The sequence below is a fragment of the Halichoerus grypus genome, chromosome 3, assembly GCF_964656455.1.
Source record: "Halichoerus grypus chromosome 3, mHalGry1.hap1.1, whole genome shotgun sequence".
NCBI lineage: Eukaryota > Metazoa > Chordata > Mammalia > Carnivora > Phocidae > Halichoerus > Halichoerus grypus.
In genome coordinates, this window is record NC_135714.1 from 161,320,508 (window position 1) to 161,327,363 (window position 6,856).

Below are 6,856 nucleotides of genomic sequence, written 5' to 3' on the forward strand. Positions count from 1 at the left end.
GGCATGAAAGGAAATGTGACCACATTTTATATGTAGAGCCTGATGAGACCTAGCTACTTGGGCTGGTCAATCTTTGAACTCACAAGTGTAAAATCACTAATGGCAGCCTTGTGAAGAAATGATAAAAAATGATCTTCTGTTGGTAGTGCCCTTGGGTGGGCCCATAGTGTCCCTAAAGGGGATGGCTTAAATCTCAAATCTCAGGCAAGAAGTGAGACTCCTAGTATGGTGCCATAGAACTCAGCCCTAAACCCTCTTCAGTTCAATGATTTCATTGATGATGTGGGTGAAGACACAGAGAGCAGGATTATTAAATTTTTAGATGACAGTTAGAAGGGATAATTGAAGTCCAGGGAAAGAGCTGAGGGCTTGAAAACATCCTGATAAGCTGAAATGATGCCTGAAACAAACAAGATGAAATTTAATAGGGACAAATATTAAGCCCTATATTTAGGTAATAAAAATGAATTATGTAGGTACAGTATGGGGAAGCAGGATTTCAAATTAAAATTGGGTGGCCGGGATACATTGAGCAGAAACTGCCTGGTGGGGGCAGCAGAGAGCAGCTGCTTTATGGAGCTCACTAGGGAGTGTGGACCGGGCAGGTAGGGATGCTCTTCAGGGCAGTAACAGGCACGGAAGCACAAGGGGACAAGCGGGCCCGACATGGGCAGGGGAAGACTGATCTGCAGCACACAGGCTCCAGGTATGTGGGTTGTCTGAATCCAAGTGAGGCTGGGCTCCTTGTGCCTTGAGTCACTTCTGTCCCAGGCCTGCCACCCTGGTCAATTCTCTTCTCAGCTGGGGTTTGCCCAGTCCCTGAAGGGGCTTTCCATGCCCACTAGCCCCGTGGGGGGCAAAGACTGGAAATGACATGCTTCTCGAGATGGAAAACAGATGAGTGACAGCCTGAGGGTAGGGAGGAAAGAGCTGGGTGGGAGGGTATCTGAGGGGGAGGAGGAGGAGACCTTTGTGGTGATGGAACAGTTCTGTATCTTGATCGCAGGGCTGGTTACATGAATCAACACGCGTGAGAGAAAATGGCAGGGAACTATATACACACATTGTGCCACTGTACCTCGTCAGTTTCCTGGTTTTGCTATTGTAGTATAGTTATATAAATTGTAACCATTCAGGGAAACTGCATGAAGGGTCTAGGAGGTGGATCTGTACTATTTTTTACAACTTCTTATGAATCTATAATTATTTTTTTAAAAAGTTAAAGAAAACAAAACACGAGAAAAACTAAGCCAGACTCTGCGATGAGTGCCCTCGGATGTGGGTAGAGTAGATCTCCATTCAGTCCTGCAGAAACTAGCTGTTAGGACAGACTGTGGGGAGGGAGGGGAGGCTGGTATGCAGGAGGTCCTCAGGGTCACTGGCATTTGAAGAGCCCTTGGCAAGGCCCAGAACTTTGGGAATATAAAGCTTATGCAAGATGGAGATAAGAGCTACTCCCCAAACCCACAGGTGCTCCAGGTGGATGGAGGACTGGGGATACTCCACATTCCTGGGCCCTGACGGTGAGTTTGGTTAGTGGTTGCCAGGGAGAGATGTTTTGGGATTTTATCCTGGGAGGGACACTCAACTGTTGGTATGATCCAGCCTGGGAAAACCTGCCCCAAGTCCTCTAAGAGCTGGAAAAGCAGAAAGTAAAGGTCTCCTGGCTTGAGACCTTAGACAGGGTTGGAGCCGTGCGGAGACCCACCCCCAACCTCAGCCCAGACCTCCTGCAGTGCAGTGAGGACCAGCTATGGGGAGGCCTCTATGAGGCCACCTCCGAGGGAGGTCAGCTCTGGCTTCTGCTCTGGGGGAGGTGAGAGGCAGAGAGTGCACTGTCCTGGAGGACGCTGCCGGGAGGTTGCTCCATGGGGGCCCTAGCGACTTCCAAGGAGGTGGCTGCAAATGTGTCCTCTGTCCTAGCCCTGCTGGGGGTTTGGGACTGTCCTGCTCTCGGCATCCTGCTCCATCTCTCTCTTGGGGCCCGGGAGAGGCCAGTCACAGTCCTGTCCCCAAAGCCAGTGGGATTTGAAAATGGATTTCCCAGAGAGGACAGAAGTGTCAAGTATTTCGGCAAGGCTATCAAGAGGCAGCCCCCTCCCCCTGATGTCCGGAGGGGGGGCCGGGTGGCTTTCCAGGTCCCTCTTCTCCCCCGGGGGTTGTTTGCTTGCCAGGGCTCCTCTCAGTCCCCAAGCCTGGTACCCAGGGCATGAGCTGCACTAGGTGCGCCTCAGTGCGTCTCTTACCTCATTCCCACGGCTTCTTTCCGAGAACTGAGGCTTGGTCCCGCACCACCTCCTCTTTTAGCCAGAGTCCCTGAGAATCAGGCCTCTGCAGCTGACACTCCCACCATTGCCATCTGCTCGGTCCAGGGCCCATAGCCCACTCCGGGGATGGCATTCTCCTGGGTCCTTGGCACTGCTCCGGTCCTGGTGAGACTGGGTCTCTGAGTGACAGCTCCTTCGATGCTTCTGTTCCCCCAGTCCCGTGTGCCGTGTTCCTGCTCCCCTAGAGCCCATTCCTTTTGGATCCTCAGTGTGCCAAGGAGCTGGCACCAAGTGGTTGTAGATTTTGATCTATGTGGGCAGCACATGCCCAGGAAAGACCCTGCCTGGGGAGGGAGGGACTTGAAGAGACTAGGGACATTAGTACGGGACAAAGGAAGTTTAAGGTTCTAGACCAATTAGGGGAGGTGGGGAAAGGGGGAGGCTGACTATACCCAAACTAGAGACAGACATACCTGGTGAGGATGTGTGGAGAAGACCCCATGTTGTGGCTCATTTCCACTCCCTGAGTCCAGAGTAATGGATAGCGACAGGGGCCTGTTTGGGTTTGGGGACCTGTGCTCATCAGCGGGGTGGGGGGCTGTCATCTGCTATGTGCCTTTTGTATTTGGCTTTTGAGGGAGACCTTGGGGCTCACAAATTCTCCTTTTCGAGCTGAGCGGGTAAGAGACCGTGGTTTGTTACTTCTGTGCCTATTGCATACCACATATTAGAGGATGATCAGGAGGATAACAATTGTGGGGTCCGCTTATGCCCAGAACTGTAGGAGAAGCAGCGTCTGGGGCTTAAGGCACTGGGTTGCAGGGTCTGCCTGACCTTGGCAGAATTATGTTGCTGGGTGAGGAGGGCCATGCGGTTTGCATTTGCCGTCCCCCTACTCCCCTTCCTGAGCCCTGTAGCATACCTGAAGTTCTCTCCCACCCCTGACGTCCGTGACGCTGCCCCAGGAAGCCCATTGCAAGGATGCTGTTCACAGACCAGACGGGTTGCAAATTCCAAAGGCATTGAGCGTCCTGATGGCAATGTGGACTGGGACAGCCGGGGATTGATATGGCAGGGCATGGTGGGGCCCGTGGGGCCTGGGGAGTCTGCCCCACAGCTGAAATCATTCAGATGCAAATTGTTTAAAAGTGCTGTCTGCTAAAGAAGATAGAGCTGCCGCCAGAATCTGGGAACTGCTCCTGCTGACCTTTATCTTCCGTCTTGCCCTCAGAAGGGAGTTCTCCAGGTCTGTTCCTCAGGGTTCCTCCCACACCAATCCAGTGACTCCAGGGAAGTGGACTGGAGTGTGAGTGAAGGTCCGGTTTATGAATCTGCTCCCTGAATGACTTTGGGCAAATACTCGACCTCTCTCTGTCTTGCTTTATTCATCTGTCAAATGGGTATAATGATACCCTTGTAAATCCACTTTGAAGCATTGTTCTGAGGATGACATGAAATAGTGTATTTTTTAAAATTCATACCCTGTTTCATTCCACAGCGGATTTGAGGCGGCTTCTAAAAATACCTGTGATATAAAGGATAAAAATAAATAATATGTGAAATCATTTTGCGATTGTACTGTAAACACGTTTTCCTTATCGTTCCTGGGAGCAGTGTGAAAGTGATAATAGATATATTATTTCCCAGACTCATTTTCAATTTAACCTTGGCCTTTAGGGCCTTAACTGAAAAGCTGGGCTGTGGGGGTGGGGGCGGGGGGATCCTCAGATACCAAAGCCAGCCATCTGCTGGGCCCTAAGGCTTGTTTTGCCAGGAGGGTACTTGGGGGGGGCGGTCAGTTCTGAGTCTTCAGCCTCTTGCTGCTCCCTGTGGAGGCTTTCCTGGCAGCTCCCTTATCATTCAGGCCAAACCTCCCCTGAGCCTCCCCTCTGTGCCTTGGCCCCGGCCTGGGTGTGCAGACACAGAGAAGAAAATGACCGAGGCCGGTCCTACCGGGGCTCGAAAGGAAGGACCCTGGGAGGGAAAGTCACACTGGGCTTAGCTTGATCGGGAAAGTCCTTAATTCAATTCTTTGTCCCTGCGACGGACACCATGAAATGGGAACGTGCTCTGATAAAACAAAATTGCTATGCAAATATAAACAATCATCCTCTCTGTTCAGTGCTGCTCTGAAAGGATTTCGAAACTAACAGAGCTGTTAGGATTTCGGAGCCGACAGCACGGAGCCGACAGCACCAAAGGGGTTCGCCTTGAACACTCCGCCCTAGAGTCTTTCAGGGGCCTCTGCAGGATTGGGAGCCCAGGCCACAGAGATGAGCCCTTCCCCGGAGAAAACAGAATGCCTATCAACTTTGGGGCACGTGTGAAATATTTAATATGTGCCTGGCACGGAGGTAGGCATTATGAAGGGAGAGTTGTTAGGGGCTGAATTGTGTCACCGCCCCCCCCCCCCCCCCCCCCCCCCGCCAAATTCCTGTGCGAAGCCCTAACGCTCAGGGCCTCAGAATGTGACTGTATTTGGAAATAAAGTCTTTAAAGAGGTAATTAAGTTAAAATGAGGCCGATAGGGTGGGCCCGCATCCAATTAAGAAGAGGACATTTGGTCACACACAGAGATACCAGAGATTCTCACATGCAGAGGGAAGACCGTGTGAGGACAGAGGGAGAAGGTGGCCACCTGCAAACCAAGCAAGGAGGCCTGGGCAGGAGCCAACCCAGCCAGCACCTTGATCTTGAACTTCCAGCCTCCAGAGCTTGAGAGAATCAATGCCTGTTGCTTAAGCCTCGTAGTCTGTGGCATTTTGTTCTGGCAGCCTGAGCAGACTGATGTAGATTTACAAAGAAAAGGACAAAGTATTCACGCCTTTAATGAATACTCAGTGAGTTGGGCACTAGGCGGCCAGGAGACACCAGCATGAAGAAGAAAGAGGTGGTTTGCACCCTCAGCAAGCTTGAAGTCTGAGAAGATATCGTCGCTGCCTTCAAGATGGGGAGAGAAGCCCAGTACTCAGAGAAAATACAATGGCATCTAATTCTATGTGTATAGGTGAAGTTTAAATTGAGTGGTGCTAACTTCCAGTGGTGGGAGCACAGAGAAAATAAAACTGAAAGGGAATCATGAGGGGAGGTTTTGTGGGGCGGGGGCCAGAACGGTTTAGGGGAGGCAAATCCGGGCTGCTCTGGACCTTTGCAGGGGACTTCCAGGTCCAGAAACAGTGTCCTGCCAGTGCTCAGGGTGCCGGCCAGGACAGGCTTGTCTCCTGGGAGCCGTTGCCACCATGCTCAGGCCGAAAGTTCCTGCTCTCCAGCGGCTGGGGCTTGGCTGGCCCTTGTGCGGTTGTTCGCTGCCATTTCTCCAGGCAGATGGGGACTGCTGGCTGTTCATCAAGTTAGCAATTAACAAGTAATTCATTAGGCGCCTAATGAACAAATTATTAACCTGGCAAGCCATGTCCAGCTGCTGACTGGGGGGGAGAAATGACTATTAATAAGGTCTTGGAATGGCAGCTGTGGTTTAGTGGTTAAGGCATGGGCTGGGCAACAGGAGATGTGGGTTCTGGACTTTTGGGCCAAATCGCTTTGCCTCTCTAGGCTTAGTTTGGCTGCTCACATGGTGGGAGTAATAAAACCCTATTAGTGGGCAAATGAAATGTCAGAAACGGTCTGAATAGATGCAGGGCATTCAGTTATATACACTCCAAGGCCCCTTCATTCTAACTTCCTATGATTCCACTTCCCCAAGCCAATGTGAGGTATACTGGGACCATCCCTAGAAGCCCGGGATTTGGGAAGTGTCACTCATAACTTAGTATCTGCCTGGAGCCATAGTATATGCAAGGACTATGCAGGGTAGGGCAGATGTGAATAATGGGGCCCTGCTCTCCCGGCGCTTACAATTTGTGGATATCAGACATTCACACACAGCAAACTCACTAGAGTACGAAGCAGTCTGTGATCGGGCCAAGAGCCACAGAATTTCAGAGGAGAAAAAGAAGTGTCAGCCGAGGTGAGGGGGAGCCTTGCAGGAGGGCAGGGACTTGAAGCATGACTTCATTGTGTTTTTCTGATTGTAAAAATAACATGCACTCATTCCCCCAAATCTCCAAATAGAGAAAATTGGAAAGAAGAAGATAAAGATAATCTGTAATCTCATCAGCCAGAGATAACTGCTGTTGACATTTTTGTGTGTATCTGGGGAGGATTTTGACAGGCAGGGATGGCGAAAGGATATTCTAGGTGGAAGCAGGGTCTTGAGTGAAAGCTCTGGGCTGGAGGAGGGTAAGACCTGGGGTGGGGGCTCTGGGAGATGGATGTGTGGACCCAGCAGGCTGGAGCAGGGGTCCTGGAGCAGAACAGAATTGGCGGCCGGAGGCAAGGAAAAGGGCTGAAGAGGGCAGAAGGGGCCAGACTGCCGTGGTGGAGGGGGTGTGTGTGAGAGATAGCGCCTTGTGCATCAGACCAGAAGCCCCAGCCAGCGAGCCAGCCCTCTGCTCTTCAATCACGCTTGTGATGCAATGGAACTTATTGATGTAGCTGTCCCACTTAGGAGAAATACTGCAAAAACCCCGGCAGGAAAAATAAACAAATATGAAGCTGTAGCAGAGCTGCCAAAGGGAGTGTGGGACCAG